Below are 18,449 nucleotides of genomic sequence, written 5' to 3'. Positions count from 1 at the left end.
TATGATTCGAAGAAGCAACTTGGGAATGGGAGGATACAATGAGAAGCAAATATCCCCATTTATTTGCAGTTAAAAAAAAAAAAAAACCTTTGATGTATGTATGAATTGTGTGATATGGATGTATATATATGCTGCGAATGTTTTGTTTTATATGAGAAATTGTTTGTTTCATGCTTGCTAGTTTAAGTATGGTAATCATGTGTACACCTATTGAACCCCTGAAACAGGGAATGGCACGAACTAGAAGGACCTCGCATATGTCTGTTTCTTCAATGACATAGTTGAGGGACCAAAGAGAATGTTGTATCAGAGAGTGCCTTAGAAGAAAACATCAGGCATTAGCAGAACAAGCAAGACATATGGAAATATTTGAGCATCATCACACTCATGTGATGGATGCAGATAGCTAAGGAAGACTTCGCTTTCGACGAGCATTACCACACGAGGAATGTCAGCCTTGTAGTAGCTCGAAGGAAGTAGAAAGATGAAATCTGCGTAATTTTGATCCAGAAGTAGAATCAAGTTGCACAACAGAAGAATGCGCAAATCGGTTTGTACCTTTTGAGACTTTGGATACGTCTGTGGATCGTATTCATTTTCGTGAAGAAGCTCAACCAATCAAGGACACCGAGCTTGAGATGGAGCATAGATTGAATGAAATGCGGGTCAATATGTATTTCGATTACAATTTGGAAGCTATATTCTACTTTTCACAGGACTCTATGATCGTGGAGGTAGATGATATGCCCTCATCCTCAACGTCGTCTAAAAAATCTACAGCTGCTTGTGGATGAGGTAGTAGTCTAGTTTCTCTTCTTATAAGTGTTTTGATTAATGGTTGTGGTGCCAATTTTGAGGACCAAATCTTTTTTTTAAGGAGGGGAGGATGTGATGGCCCGACTTTTTGTCTAGGCTTGGCCCTTAGAATTGTTCTAGGTTGCCATGGTATTTTAGGAGCCTTAGTTACTTTGAAAGGCCTTAGAAACATTTGATGTAGTAAATTAAGCCCAAGAAAAGAGTGACTCTAGTTTACTTTAGAATTTCAGCCTTATTGGAAACTTAGGTCCAATGGTTTAGGCCCCTGATCTAATTCTAAATTGCTAAGTGTTATGTGACCCTAGAATGTTATACTTTGAACCTAGCCTTGAAAGTGGGTTAAGGGGAAAAAGAGGTCTAGGAAAGCAACAAGATGAGCTTACATGCCTAGCCCATTGCTCTTTTGTCCAGAATTCAAGTTCCAAGGTAGGTTTCTTGGAAAGGGGATCTTAGGGAAGTGAAATGGTGTCTTTCTAGAAGTTTTGCATAGGAAACTGAAGGGAGGCCTTTGGGATTTCAAATTTTGCTATGTTTTTGCCATGTGTCAAGCATGTACCAAGTTTCTAGAAGATTTTTGTGATGAGACTTTTATATCAAGGACAAGTTTGCCCTTAAGGTTTCGGCTAGATGCTCCCAAACAATTTCATTCATTTGCCACTTGTCACTTAGTGCATTTTGGACCAATGAAATGTGAAGAGTCACCTAGGGAATGAATATTGGGAAGATGAAGCAACACTTTGGGAATGAAAAAGTGGAGAGGATGGCTAGGGCTATGACACACTCCCAATGCCACTTGTCTTCCATGCCGAGAGTTTCTTGCTGGGAATAGGAAAGGACATGCATAGTTTTACCAAGTTACCCCTTGAGAAGATATTGACTTATTAAAGCAATGTAAGGGCATAAGAGGAAAAAAATGATTTTCGGCCAAGGAGGGAAATCCAACACACCATCTCCAAGAATGCCCCTTGCCAATTTAATCTAAGTGGGGAACTCCAAGAGGTTTTTCTGTTTTTGAGAGAAGAAGAAGAAGACACCTTGCCACTTGTTTTACATGCAAGGGTTTTGATTCAAACAAGGAGGAAAGTGAATGGTCTCTTATATAAAGAGAAGGATTCGCGCCTAGGAGGCTTTTCCCTTGCCATTTTTTGGATTTTGCTTGAGTTTCCACTCTCTCCACACAATTCTCCCATGTTCCTTTGAAAGCTCTCACATTTTCTTGTGTTTTCTCTCCAACCAAACAAGGAGGATCCTTGCAAGAGAAGGATTTCGGCACTATCCAAGGATTTGCAAGGTAAGGTTTGGTTTTTCCTAAGTCTTGCTCATACACAAGTCTTTTTTAAATCTGAAAATGAGATTCAAATCTCATTAGACTTTGAGAAATGATAGAACACACTTTCTACTATTTTCTTGGAAATAACCTAGGGTTTCTAAGAGAAACCCTTGAGGCAGAATAGTGAAGGGGGAATTTATCCTCCATGTTTCGACCATCACATGTATTCTTGCCTACCTTAGGTTTTGTTTTACCTTATGAGTGAAATGAAGAAGGTTTTAACCTAAAAACCCTAGAGGTCGAATGGTTTAAGACCAAGTGATGCCCTAGAAACACACACACTCAAGAACATGAGATAGGGTTTTAGATGCTCTTTCTAATATGGTATGTTCAGATTTACAGCTTGCTAGTATTCTTTTACGAGGATTTTGTAAGTATACACTCAACTTGCTCTTGGTTAATACTTGTATATGATTGTGTAAATCTTTTCATTACCATATTTGCTTTGCTTGCTATTTCTTGATTGATTGTTTGATTATGTTAATATGATCTTGTATCAATCTATGGAAGGAGTTATATGCTTTGAATTTTTGATGAAAATGCCATGACATACTCTTATAAGTTTTGGTTTTTACTTGATTAAGGTTCATAGTTTATGCAACATGAAGTATCGGCTTGAATGTGTCTAGAATGTTTCGGACCTTAGCCAAATGTTATGATTTCATGCATTGTTTCACTATGCTTTGATCCCTATGTTATTTGCTTGAAGATTCATGATTTTTACCCCTATATGTTTCGGCCTAATCAAGTTCTTATGATTCCATGAATGTGTTTGGATGTTTCATGCATTTCATGTTATCATGCCATGAATTGAACATGTTATGTTTTGGTTATTTCAAGTATGACATTCGATATGTCACATGTCAAGTATATGTACGTACGTCTTAAGTTTGATGTCACACACATTGGGGGAATATTTTTTTTAAAGATAAGTGTTTCTTAAATAAAATAGTCCAAACGTTTTATCACGACCCCAAGTGCTAGGGCGGGGGAATGTCCTAGTGGAACTCATTTGTCCACTCTGGAGTGCTTAAGAATGGAATGGTAACCACTGAGTTAACAAAGAATAGTCGACAAGCCTTGAATGGATTCTTTTTAATGGATGCCGGAGCAAGGAAGCACCTAACACTAGTGTGTGCATAAGGCATGTAGCCCGATGAAGTAATGTTGAGTTAATATGATTATTTGTTTATGACATATTGATCATGGTGTATAGACCGTTGATGGTGAGGTAACTAATAGAAACACGTGGTGCAAGGAGGGGAGTCGTGCTGTGTCCACCCTCTAAACAAGTATAAGAGCTCATATGATAAGGATCACTCGATCTAAATCTTGTGATCTATTTTGATAGGACAAGTTTTGAATAAGAAAAATTTAAGAAGTTTTCATGAAAAGCTTAAGGCTCTGTTACAAGGTTTTTGCAAAGGGTAAAGTGCATAAGTCAAGTTCTAGTTAAGGCATAAGTCAAGAACATGTCCATGCATGCATATCATGATATATTTTGTATGCTTGTATTAACTGTGATATGTTGTGTGATTACATGCTGAGATTTCTCGAAATCTCATTGTGGTAGTTTCCACTACCATTTCCCAACCGGAATGGTAGAAGTTGTGATATGTTTAGTAAGATGCGACTATGACTAAGAGGAAGAGAACGGCACCTCCTCCTCTGGAGAGGATTGTGCCTAAAATGGCCATGAACCGACCCAAGCTCTCTATTTGGGAGCAACTTGAGGCCATTGATCGAGAGATCACAGGTATACTTGAATTCATCGCAGAGTTCAAACGGCGTAACAACCGAGACAATGATAAGACTTTAGGAAAGTACATGAAGCCCGAATCTTTTTGAAGAGTACGGGAGTTTAAGTATTTTGTGGAGAAAAAAAAGATAAAAGAGAAGGCAACAACATTTATGACCAACTTTTGTGGATTTATTTTTCTTTTGTGGGAATAACGTGTTTTGGGAACTTTAAAATTATGCTTCATGTTTTCTTTTGGGATATTATGCCTTTATGGCTTATGTTTATATTTGGGACAATGTTTTGGGTTATGATATTAATTTGTGATGCCACGTGCTTTACAATTGTTTATTGCGTTAGTTAGTTTATCCGACTTTTATTAAACTTTTTCGTTGCTACGTTATTGCATACTACCAGTGTACTTAGGTGCATATCATATTATCTATCATGTACGAGGGATGTGTAGCCTTGTGTTACATGTCCTAGTGTCTCAGTCACCGTCCAATCCCAAGCGGGGGCTTGGAAAGGTACAACGGTGGACATGCATGCATGCATGGCACTGTGCACTTAACTGGACAGTGCCTATCTGAGCACTGTGTACGGGGGTGTAGTGCTTGTGTGTAACTGTGCACTTAAGGTCGCAATGTTTGCCTGCTAGTGCCACGCATGCATGCATGGCATATTGGACTTAAGTGCACGGTGCCTATCCGGGAGCTGTGTATGTGGGGTGCAGTGCTTGTGTGCTATTGTGCATTTAAGTGCACAGTGTTCGCCTGCTAGTGTGTGGCGCTCCCAGCTCCTGCTTGGGATTGGACGGTGACTGTAACGCCGGGACATGCAACACAAGGCTACATATCCCTCTTATATGACAAATAAAATGTAATGCACCTATATATACAAGTAGTATGCTATAAATCACAGCAGAATAAGTCATTTAAATGTTGTACCAGAATACAACTAACATCCCAACTTCTTCATTCATAGCTTTAAATCAGACTTCTTAGCAATAGAGTATCAAGTTCTTTGTTTACACTTAACATAACAAGTATTGTCTAAAAAGGCCTTAAAAAAGAAATCATTAAAGCATATTTCTAATCTCGGCTATCTCCAAGTAGGTCATGACTAGATCCGCTCTTTCCTTCGAGTTGAGCTCATCCTTTGCCTTCGTCATTATCCTGACTTGCTACTCCTGGTCCTGCTAAAGGTTCTACCATTCTAGGTTGGGAATGGTAGTAGAAACTATCACGGTGAGATTTCAAGAAATCTCAACAAGTAAACATGCAACATACAATAGTTAACACAAGCATACAAGAGGTATATCATGAAATGTGTGCATGACCATGTACTTGACTTATGCACTTGACCAGAACTTGACTTACGCACTTGACCATTTTCAAAAGACTTGTAACAGAGACTTTAGCTTTTCAGAAAAAACTTCTTAACTTTCTTATTCATGTTGATTTAAATCAGAACTTATCTTATTAGAACATATCACAAGATTTGCATCAAGTGACTCTTATCATATCACGAGATTTTCATCAAGTGATCCTTATCATACAACGAGATTTTCATCAAGTGATCCTTATCTTATGAGCTCTTATCCTTGGTCAGAGGGTGGACACAACACAGTTCCCCTTAGCACTGCGTGTTCCTGCTAGTTACTACACCATCAACTGTTCATACATTGTGTTGAATACGTCATAAACAGAGATTCATATTAACTCGACCTTACTTCGTCAGGTTACATGCCATATGCACCCAATAGCGTTAGGCGCTTCCTTGCTCCAGCGTCCTTTGAAAAGAATCAATTTGAGGGTCGTCGACGGTACTTTGTCGACCTAGGGGTTACCACTATTTTTAAACACTCTAGAGTGGACAAAGGAGTTTCACTAGGACATTCCCCAACCCTAGCACTTGGAGTCGTGATAAAACTTTTAAACCCTTTTCTTTGAAAATAATTTCTTTGAAAACACTTTTCTCCCAAATGCATGTGACATGACACTTATAACATGCTTACTTACACTTGACATATGACACGTGAAATGTCGTGCATGAAATAACCAAGTATAACATGTTCATTTCATAACATGATGACATAAACCATATTAGATATCAAAACATATACATGAAATCATGAGAAAGGGCCTTGGCCGAAACATATAAATGCAAAACATGAAGATTCATCACTTAAACATGCTTCTTCTTAAAACATATTTGCTTAGAAATCAAAGCATAACGAAGTGAAACATAAAATCATGGTGTTTGGCCAAAATCTAAAACTTGTAAAACATGGTATAGTCGAATCATCAAGTAACACAAATCTACCACAATGTTTTCTTTAAAACTGAAACATGCACATGACATTCTTGCCATTTTCATCTTAAAACCGAATCATACCATTTAAGTAATATTCATATTTCAAGATCATATAAGCATATTCAAACCAACAAATAAGAAATAGCAAACAAAGCAAACATAATAATGAAAGGATTTACACAATCATATACAAAGATTAACCAAGAGTAAGTTGAGTGTATACTTACAAAAATTCACGAAATGAAACAAATAGCAAGCTATAAATCGAAATATAACTTGTTAGAATAAGGGTTCCAAAACCCTAATCCGTATTCTTGAGTGTGTGAGGGTTTCTAGGGTTATCACTAAGGCTTAAGAAGTCCCAAACCAATCGGCTTCTAGGGTTTTGAATCAAGAAACCCTTCAACTTCTTTGTATCTTTGACTAATCTCAAATAAGTGTGAAAATACATGAGTATGGCTGAATGTGTAGAGGATTTGTTCCTTCAAACTTTTGGTTTTTTACACTTTTAGAAAATCCTAATTTGTTTCCCATGAGCAAGTGTGGAAATTGTGTGTGTTTCACCATATTCAAACTCCCTTGACGTTCAAATCTCATCTTGAGTTGAATATGTGATGTGTGTGGAAACAAAAGGAAATTGAGTTCTTACTGTGGTTCCTCCTTATAAATGCCAAAATCTCTCCTTGAAACAAGCCTCTCTTGTTTGGTATGAAGGAAAATGTGAGAAAGTGGAAGAAATCTCTAAGTAGTCGTGTGAGAAAGTGGGTGAGAATGAGAGCAAGTAAAATCTGAGAATGGAAAAAGAGAAAAGCCCTTGGGCGTGTGACTCCTCTCCCTTTATATAGAGTTCTCCAACAAAATCTCATTGGTTGCTGGTGACTCATTACATGAAGGACAAGTGGAATCTTTTCTGATGTATGTAGGACAAGTGGTGTCTTTTCTGATACATGTAGGCCACATGACGCATTTTCTAATGCATGTAGGACAAGTGGCGCCTCCTCTAATGTATGTAGGATAAGTGATGCCTTCTCTGATGCATGTGGGACAAGTGGCGCCATCTCTGATGCATGTAGGACAAGTAGTGCCTTTTGCTAGGTTATAGGGAGCACAAAAGTATTCTTAAAAAGAATAATCTTGCCAAGTGGCATGGCTCCTTGGAAATTCGAAATCCTCTTCACTTTCCTAGGAAATCTAAGAATATCCTTACATGGACACCATGTGTCAAAGCCCCTCCATTGTCTCTCCTTGGGAAATCCAAAAGATCCTTTGCATGAGTGAAATGTGGCATGGTATCTTATCAAAATTTGAAATCTTAAGAGGCTCCTTTGGCATGCTCCCCCATATGGTCCAGATTCAATGAATCTCTAGGGAGACATTGCCATTTGATAAATCCTAACCCTAGGCTTGAACCTTGTAGACTTGTACATGCTTGCCAAGTGGCAAAAGGCATGTAGGATGTTGGTGCATGTTCCCCATGTGTCATTCCCTTTCCCCATGCACCTCTTCCTTTTTCCATGTGTTTTTTCCTTTTTCTCATGCGTCTCTTCCTTTTCCTATGTGTCTTTTTCTTTTCCCATGTGTCTTTTCTTTTTCCCATGCAGTCCCTTACTCTTTCTAAGCAAGAAGCCTCTTCTTCCTATGCATGTTCCCAAGGTGGTTCTCTGACTTCCTTACGCTTCTCAAGAACTCAAAACATGACATATGGTAATGTGGTGACCAGAACCCTAGGGGTACAAGGGTAATTTTCATGCATTGTCTCTTCCACTCCCTTCTAGAACCTTTTCTTCTACTTATGCATGAATGACAAATGGAAAAATGTCAACAAATAACTTGGGTGGGCATATGGCTTAGGGATCCGAAAGTTTCTTAGTGTTCCAATGTAAATCCTTTAGAAAATCTCACATTTGTCTTTCCTATGCAAAATCTTCTTGGAACTCTTCACTAAGAACAAGAGGCGTGAGGTGGAGGTGCTTGGGTGGGTGAGTGGCGTGCACAACTCCTTGGAACTCACAAAAATCTTGTTGGTGCATGTATAGCCCATTGGGGTTCCCGAAACCATGTCCCCCCATTTTCTTTTCATCCACTTATACTTCCAGGTTCAATGTATCTAGATGTGAGGTGTGCATGTGAGGCAAGTGGCGTGTGGGTAGGTGAAATGGGCGTGTGCCCCAGGTGTGTGCCGAACCCCACATCCTCCTCCATCTCCTTAGCTTCTTCTAGAAACCTTCAATCATATTTGCTAAGTGGCACCAATGTGCTAACCTAGGTGCTTCTTCCCTAGGTTTTACTTCCCTATGCAAGATTTTGCCCTTTTCCAAAACAAAACTCTTCACCTTTCATTTGCATGCATGACATTTGGCCAACTCTTCCAGAAAGCCAAATCCTCCCCTTGCTTCTTCCACTTTTTTTTTTTTTTTTCTAGAAATCCAATGCATGCTTGACAAGTGTCATCCTTGTCTTTTTCCAAAGTTCCTCCTTTTCCCATCATTATCATGTCTAGCGCCAACCTCGTATCTGTTAGTTTTTCCGATATTTTCGCTTCTTGATGAATTATAGCCTCAACAATTATCACCTTCCCTTTGTCCTCCGGAATAGCTTCTCTACATTTTTTCAGGATTTGGATGCATTCATAGTCTCCCCAATCATGTAGAACCCACTGCGATTCACAAATGTAATACATAACGGAATTAAGCCAATGAGCTAGACATCGTAAAGGATACTAATCAAATAAATGGCATATGTTGATGACAACATTTTCATCGTGGACCATACTTACCATTAGCCTTTGGAACACTTGCAAACATGTCACCTCCGACATGTTCAACTCCAGGGAACTCTGCCGCATCAAAGACAACATGGGGAAGATCAAAGTTGATGCCTCCAATCCATTGACACGGCTTAACCAACAACTACAAGGTCGTTCCGTTGCCTCCACCCACGTCCACCAAACTGCTAAGCTCGTCAAATACCTTTGGACAACCTTGAAGAATCGCAGGAACCACCACCTGGCATCACATGCTAGTGCTTCCTTGAGGAGATGGCTATGACCAGGATTTTCTGCTGCATACCTCCATGTCTTCACCATGAACTACATTAAACGGTGCAATCTCATAGGCTAGAACATAGGCACTTAGGCTATGCCATGGTGCCAGCATAACTGGGCTGCTCTCAAACAAAATAAGTGTAGCCATGCTACATTCTCCATTCCGCAAAAGACGGCTAGATAGATGTGTTTGTGCATAACCTGGGGAGCCATGGGTGGTGGGCATCTCTTTGAATATTCTGCAGTGCATTAGGAACCTCATAATGCAACAGAGTGGGGACGGATGGCAACCTAGAGTTGATGACAACTCAGAGAGTGTCATAGGTTGTAACACCCAGGTCCAACAAGAAACTCGTATTCGAATTTTTTTTTTTTTAATATGAATGAAAAGCTCACTTGAGTTTTAATGAGTAATTTTTTGGAATAGGTTACGGGCCTCAAATTTTGCATTGATGGATTATGGACTTTTTATTGGGCTTGATTATTTAAATTATTTTCTTCGATTAAAATATTTTTTATGGAGCAAGTGGGATTTATTTTTGAGTTTTTGTCCTGATAAGTTATGGAACGAGTTAGGCTTGTTTGGAAGGTGAGTCAAGGCTCAATAGTATTTATAATATACTCGACCCTTGAGAAAGATTACAGGTGAGCCAAATATTTTTTTTAAGCTGCTTTGTTTACGTTCTTAAATAACTATGTTGTTGGCCCAAATTTTTTTTTTTTGAAATGGGCCCAAGAAACCTAGCCTGTGGGAAACATTGGAATCAATCCCATGCCCGTGCACGTCTCCCATGCACGTCCCCTGCACATTTCTTCCTCTCACGTTTTTCCTCTAGGATTTTACCCTCACCTCTTTATAGCCAGATGTATTTTCTTCCTTTCATATGAAAACTGCCCAAGCCTTGTTCCTGCTGTCAGCCTCTTCCCAAGCCTACCTTACTGCACCTCCTTCATAGGTCTCAGCAAGCTAATCTCCAACCTAGAGGCACACTGCGAACCAATAGAAAAAAAAAAAACAGTGAGCCACCTCACCTTCTCAACAGAACCACCGTGAACTACCACTGCCTAGTAGCTCAGCACCACCAGCCACTGCAACGATCGAGCCTGAAACGCATAGAAACTATAGTTTTCCAAAGAGGTCAGGCCGCTGCATGCTCCTCTATAATGTTGCCATGGCCACTAATTTGCACCACAAAACAAGTGTGACATCCACTCAAAACCGAAGCTGATCAACTCTGTTTTTGCAGTCCAGAAACATAGCAGAACTGAGATGGCCATTTTCGGTTGATCATCACCTAGGCTCTCATCTCTCTGTATGTGTACTCGGCCACCCAACGGCTGACGTAGCCACTATCCACATCCCAACACTTTGTACAACTCCTTCCTGCATGGTGAGCTTCTGTTCTCTCTTGCTCTCTCGACTTCTCTTGTAGTGCTCAATCTCTTTCCCTCATCAGTTGGTCTCACCCTCCGTGCTTTCTCTCTCTCTCTCTCTCTCTCTCTCTCTCTCTTAGAGTGCTCCGTCTCAATCACCACCTTCCACTGCACCCCAACTCCACTGCAACCCTCCTTCCCCCCCCCCCCCCCCCCCCCCCCCCGCCCTTTTTTTCCCCACAGTGAGCCTTTACCCGCATACATACTTCACGTAAAATTTAGCTTGTTTTACAAATAACCCATATCCCCTTATAATTACGGAAATGCCACCAAGGCTTTATTTATGGTTTTATAGTTTATACGTAGCACAACTCATACTCCTTTAAGTGCTTTTACAATTTTGCCTTTCCAATTATAAAACTACCAAGAGTTTTAATTACATTTTTATCCTTAATATAAATTCATGGCAGAGTTATATTTTTATGGACTTTGTTTTAAGTCTCAAAAAATTTATATTGTGTAGATGGTATTTTATTTAAATTAAACTGTGTTTAATTGGATTATATTCAAGAGATACCAATATCTATATTGGATTACATTAAAATAAAGGTTTTTGTTAAATGATATTCTTTTGGTTAGATCTTATTAATATTATATTAATGTATAAATTGGAATTATTAATTGATATCGATGAAATTTAGAAATGTGACAATATTTTAGGATTATGTAAATTTAGGTTTTTGAGGAATTAAAATAGGTTATTTTAGCATCTTAGCTTAAATATTGAAATGCGTGTTCAATTGGAAATTTATGAAAATTACATGATTGTGTTATAGGTGACGATTAATATTTGTTCGGTATTTTTGAGGAATTTTCAGAAAAACTAAGAAGTTCAAGTAAGCGGAGTTCCTTTGCTAGACTTTGTATAAAATAAAATGAAACGAGATTGTTTTTGAAAATATGCATGTTTGTTTTGAAAATAAATCAGAAAACAACTTCAGATATGTATTCTGCATATGCATGAAAGCTGTATTAGAGAAAGTATTTACTGTCATGACTTGTGTAGACAAGAGCTAATTTTGTTCATTCTGTTTCTGATCTGGAAAAGTGCAAACATGAGTCCTTTTTCTGAAGGTTTTGATGAAATAAAAATGTTCTGATGCATGAGATCTAAAAGTTTTTGTTGCGAATAAATGAAGATGTTTTGATTCTGTTTATTTTGAACATGTGAAATTATCTGAAACTGTTTAGTATTTGGTTTTTGATATGATGTGGCATCTGAAAACCTTGACATGAGATTCTGATTCTGTATTTTGATTAAGTCTAATTATGATGTTTTGTTCAGTTTTCCGTTACGGCCCAACCACATGTAATAACAGTGGTATACGACATAACCATGGGTTATAATAGTGGATATGGCCCAACCATGGGTTATAATAGTGGATACGACCCTTCCATGGGTTATAATAGTGGATACGGCTCAACCACATGTTATAATAGTGGATACGACCCTTTCTATGGGTTATAATGGTGGTTTATAACCCTACCACGAGGGTTAAACATAGTATACGACCCAACCACATGTGATAATAGTGGATAATCTTACCCTTCCACTGATTATAATGATGGTTTATAATCTTACCACTGGGGTTAAACATGGTATACGACCCAATCACGAGTTATAATAGTGGATATGAACCTTCCACGGGTTATAATGGTGGTTTATAACCCTACTATGGGGGTAAAACATGGTATCTATCCCGGTGTGATACTCTGATTGATGAAGATGAGGTCTCAGATTTTGATATGCCAAATGATTTTTTTGGAATAAGAATATTTTTCTGAAAGTTTCGCTCTGATATTTTTGTAACATGTTTTGATATTTGCATTCTGAAAGTAAATGTTTCTATTGCTGCATTCTGAAAGTAAACATTCTGTTTTGCATTCTGAATTCTGAAAATACTCATATTTACACACTGATGTATGTTCTCTGCTTACTGAGTTATTGATAACTCACCCCTTATCTCTATAATATTTTTTAGATATTTTTGACGCCTCAACTAGAAGTCAAGAGTAAGGTTTGATGATCATAGAGGAATAAGTGCCAGAGGGTACAAGTTTATTGGAGAGTCGTATTTAGTACATTTATGATTTTATGTTATTTGATATTTGGAGTCATGGATATTTCTAAATATTTATGGAGTTTTTAATTTATTTCATTGAGGTTTATTTGGTGTCTTGGAGAAGGAACATATATTTTTGGTTTGAATAAATAGATTTGTACTTTTTGGGAATATTGGAGTATATTAATATGTTTTGGAAGATGGAGTTAGGTAACAAGAGATAACTCTCCGGACCTTCGGGGATGGGGCATTACATAGGGCTTCCTCCATGGTTTTCAATGGTATTAGCTATCCCAAGTTCAATGGCGCACTCGACTACTACCATTTCTGTGAGCCTGGATATGTATTTCTAGATACCCACTTCCGCTTGTTCTTCTTCCTCATCCCACTCTGATCTCCATCCATTTTCCATATCTTTCTCCCTTTGTTTGATCAAGCTCTATTAATTGCAGATGTGGAGAGACATTTCAGGTTGAAACTTCATATATATACAATAATACAAGAGTCATCTATGTTTATTGTTTTTCAAGAATGATTGCCGCATCAGGAAATGTATTTGTCACAAAGAGACTTTCATGCCACCACTGCTATTCTTTTAACGATAATTCAACAAGGAAGACTATCCCTCTAATGTGGACGAGTGCTGCATGCTTTTTTTTTTTGGCTGTTGGATGGAGGGTCGCCCATGTGGGGCTGCTCCACTCCAGTGTAATGCGTTAAATGCTTGTACTGCCATTTAAATGGGAATTGAAGGCTGGCTTTAAGGCCAGCCATGAGGGGTGGGCTATATATAGCCTCCTCAATTGTTTTTTGGAACCATCTGAAATATACAATAATTCTCTATTTTTGTTCTCTCTTGATAAGATATTTAGACTATGAATTTCTTAAGTGTTACTCTAATTTTATACTACGTAGTACACTTCGCCACTAAGAGGAAACGCTTAGGATTTGTCAATCTGGAGAAACTTGTGGAGCAATTTTATAAGCTGAATTTGAGGTATTTTTCTACTGTGCTTTCTAACATTGGTATCAGAACTTTTATAGTTGCTTCCAATTTATAATATTTTATTTTCTTGCATTTGTTTGAGATTTGTCTGGGTGTCATTTTTATCCCTTTTTTCTCATCTGGATCGTTTTTATAAAAAAAAGAAAAAAGAAAAAAAAACCCTCCATTGGAGGTGCTGCGTGCACTTTAGGGGTGCTGCGCACACCCAGCGGTGCAACACGCTCCCAGGGGGTGCCAGGCGCACCACAGGAGTCCTGCGAGCACCACAAGGGTGCAGTGGCGACTCCGAGCTTCCTTCTTCCAGTGATGGGTAGTTGATTGAGCCGCTACAAGTCGTTGATTAAGAAGAGATACTGTTCACGTGAATAGTGCCCTAGCTGGAGGTAGAAGATGATCTTAGGTCATCTATCTTTCACTGGGCTTGGGCCTCATGGCTCATTTTTTTTTTAATCTTGTCTTGAGTTGGGCGTTTCGGCCCAACACTTTATTTTGGGAGTGTTTTTTGCTGCCCAGATAAGTTTAAGCCCATTTTTTGTACAATAGAAATAAATGGGATAAAAGTGACACTTATGGGACTCGAACCAATGACCTCCTAGTAAAATTAAGGTAATAGGTGCACCATTGGGCTATGACTTCCCTTTAATTTTAGGTGGGGGTTTTAAGTATATTTATTATATATTTATTTTGTATTGTGAAAATAATAATGTTTTTTTGCATGATTTAATATATGCTTAGATATATTATTATATTACATGTGATCTTTTAGTTAATGTTTTAGATTAAATGTGATTACATTTGAATATATGGTTATATTTATGCTACTTTTAATTCCATAATGTTATATTACATGTAATCTTTTATTTAATTTTTAAATTAAATGTGACTACTTGTATGTGTGAATTGAACATGTGGATATGTGATTATTTTATCATCTATGAATGTTTGGCTTCAATATTTAGACATTAGTCTTCATTTTTTTTTTTTAGTTATAAAATAGAATATTTCCACTTAAGAGCACTCTCATTGGATTAGCTAAAAGCTCAATCCATTAAAGATTTAGCTATTAAACCATAAAATGTGATCACATTGGAATAGCTAAATTCCAAAGCTACAGTCACTTCTAAAATTATTTTCAAATTTGAAAGGAACTATTCATTCATCAAATATATTTTATATTAATTATTTCTTTCTCCCTTTTAAATGACAATTGAAAAAATATAATTAGAATATGATTACTAATTAATATATAATATTATGAATAGTAAAATATTATAAAATAAAATAAATTCATAATTAAAAAAACTAAAATATTTTTGCAATTATTAATTACTCATTACTAGATGATGAATAAATGGATAATCCAATGTGGAGATTTGATGTGAATAGCCAAAGTCAAATTTATTTTATATTATTTTATTGTCATATATGAAAAATAGCTACTCCAATGTAGAGACTTATGTGAATGAAATAGCTAAAAATTAAATTCATAAAAAATGTACTTTAACTTTAGTTAATCCAATAAGAGTGCTCTTATAGTCTTAGTTAGAATTGGTAGTGTGAATAATAGGCTGAAAGAATTGCAGTGACCCTAGTAAGAATTGTAAATGCACTGTATAGCCAAAAGTCTACGGTGACCCTAGTAAAAACTATAATGCACTGATGGAACAAGAAAAATAGACTGTAATGGTCTTAAAAGAACCATCTTTATAGACTGACCCAACAAGTTGTTGTACTTTAAGTAGTTATCCTTGTAGACTGGCCTAATAGGTTGTTGTAGTCTGAGTAGCTCTCTTTGTAGACTAGCGCAAAAGGTTATTGCAGTTTTAGTAGGTTATGTCTTTACTTGTGACTAGAGCTAGATGAGTACTTAAGATAGTGGGATTATGGTTGATATTTATGATGATTAATTCTCCCATATTTGTTTTAAATTTGTGCGGAAATTAGGTTAGAAATTTAATAATTGGATATTATGGCGCAAGAGATGATTTTGAAGCCTAGTGATTTTGCAATCTTGCGACATGTCTAAATTATTCTTTTTCTAACTTGGATGGACATGGCAGATTTCTTAGGTGTGTGTGTAATGTACACTCTCTGCGTATTGTAGTGAAATGACACCCACAAGTATTGTTGCCGACTTAAACAAAGGTGACAAATTAGATGTTGAAAACTATGACTTATGGCATCGTAAGATCCAATATGTCTTAGATGAGCAAGAGGTCTTGGAGGCCTTATCTCACTCCCTTACTGAGCCCGGGGAAGGGAACTTGGAACAATACAAAATAGATCAACTAGCCTATACTCAATGGGCTAAGAACAATCGATGCTCGTACATAATAATGTTAAGCAGCATGCACAATGATCTAATGTGTGAGTTCGAGATCTATCACACTGCCCAAAGCATGTGGGAGGCTTTGAAGTTGAAGTTTGGTGGAACTTCAGTCACTAGGTTGGGTGCATTAACCATGAGGTTTGACTCCTATAAGATGCGCTCTGACCACACGATGAAGTAGCATCTTAGGGCTATGTCGACCATGATCAACAAACTTAAGTCGGCAGGAAACATCCAGACTGATGAACAACAAGTCCAGGCAGTGATAAGATCACTACTGAATTCTTGGGAGAATATAAGTTAGAACTTGACGCTTGATGAGAATATCAAAGACTTTGGTGATGTCTCGCATCACTTGGAATTGAAGACTAAGTGCCTAAATGTTGCTAAGCCCAATCAAACAGCCTATGTGGCTAATTCTGGTTCACACAAGGCATCAAGGCCTAAGCGCAAGAAGTCCAAGAATGAGGTAGTTGCTGGACAAAATAAGAAGGTGTCAGGAACTTCTTAGCGCAGCAAGAGGAGCAAGCACGGGAAGTACAAGTCAAAATTAGAGTGCTTTGACTGCGGAAAGAATGGCCACTTCGCTCGTGACTTCACTGAGCCGAAGAAGGTAGTCGAATAAATCTTTTGTTTAACACCATAATCAATAAATCCTGATATTTTAAATTACTTAAATACTAATAACATATTATAATTTTGTAGAATACTTGGGCTATTTTAAAATAAGTCATAAAAAAAACCCCAATTCTTAAAATATGTTTACTAAAAATGTCTATAACCCGCGTGGTGGGCCCATAATCCATAGGTCCCAGGATCGAAACCTGGCTCATATTCCAAATTGTAACACCCCTTTTCTCGTAGGCTTGGAGTGTCACGTGTTTTTCATAAAATAGACCCGGGAAAAGATATCATATTTAATAACTAAAGTTAGAATTTATTTTCTAGAATAATGTCTAATAAAATGTCTTACAAAAATATTAAATGAATAAACTGAATAAACTTTATATCATAAAAGCAATTTTATTCTTGAAGGTATAGAACTAAATCAACTACTCCGTCTATTCCTAGCCTGCCTGCTCGTGTTCATTATTCTCACCTGGGTGGTTAAAAACATGAAAACAAACTAAAATGAGTCGAAGACTCAGCAAGAAATTCATCACAACGTAAACATAATAAACATAATGTTTTCATAAAATTTTTCATACTGAGTGCTTAAAATCATGACTATTCATATTGATGCTTATGCTATGCATGACTTGATTTATTTGAATTAACTTACTACTCTGACATAACTTACTGATCTGATTGCCCAATACACTTAACCCTATGTGCGAGGTTGTGCACTGGTCCCATGTCCCGCGGCAGCGAGGGGAGCCGCTGATAGTATTCTGGCATACTATGGTGGACCACACTTGAGTCTGTGGCTTGCACATCCATCCTGAAACTAAACTGCATTGGTACTCATGTATCTAATGGCCATCTGATTTATTGATCTAATCTTATCTTGCAATTGAACTTAAGATAGCTTAGGTGTCTTATACACATGAGATGCATGACATAATGCATACATAATTATAATTTCTGAATCTAAACATAATGAGGAATGACATGATCGTATGCTATGCTGGATGACATATTTGCATACGACATGAGTAGTGCATAAATAATGGCTGTCAATGAACTGACATGAATAATATTTATATATAAGCTGAAACTGTGATGGTCCTAATTTGTGATCAAATTACTTACCTCGCTGCACTTCCTCTTGAATCTCACTTCGTAGCTCGTCACCTATATGCAGTATTAACTATCACTAAATCTGTCTAGGAACATGTACTAATATCCTACTTAATTAAATTCATAATCTTGAAGATAGTCGAATAAATCTTTTGTTTAGCACCATAATCAATAAATCCTGATATTTTAAATTATTACTTAAATACTAATAACATATTTTAAAATAAGTAAAAAAAAAAAAACCCCAATTCTTAAAATAGGTTTCCTTTCTTAACATAATTCTTAAAAGAAACCCCCAGTTGTAGAAGTTTATGATTTTTCCACCATTTGCTTTGATAGATTTTAATGTAAATTGCTACTGGGTTATGATTTAGGAGAATAGATAATTTTTTGAATTTAAAATAATAATAGTATTTGTTGTAGACATAATAAAATGGTTATTGAAGTTAGTGATGTATAGTATTTCTTATAGGCAACGAGATATGAGGAGATTATTTGGTATCAATGCTTCGAGTTAAGTAATTTGATCACAAATTAGGATTACCATATAGTTAGACTATTACTATTTAAGCTAGTTCTTTAATAGTCGTTCTTTTATGTACCATGCATCTTACGATCTATATAAGCATATCAA

At 37.1% G+C, this 18,449-nt stretch overlaps 1 pseudogene; it reads right to left on the bottom strand.

Moving 5' to 3' along the window:
* Positions 1 to 318: 318 nt before the first annotated feature.
* LOC121267208 lies at positions 319 to 13,152 on the bottom strand (annotated as a pseudogene).
* Positions 13,153 to 18,449: the final 5,297 nt, after the last annotated feature.

The sequence above is a fragment of the Juglans microcarpa x Juglans regia genome, chromosome 5S, assembly GCF_004785595.1.
Source record: "Juglans microcarpa x Juglans regia isolate MS1-56 chromosome 5S, Jm3101_v1.0, whole genome shotgun sequence".
NCBI lineage: Eukaryota > Viridiplantae > Streptophyta > Magnoliopsida > Fagales > Juglandaceae > Juglans > Juglans microcarpa x Juglans regia.
Note: the sequence above shows the minus strand (reverse complement) of the source record. Positions and strands in the feature narration are given on the sequence as shown.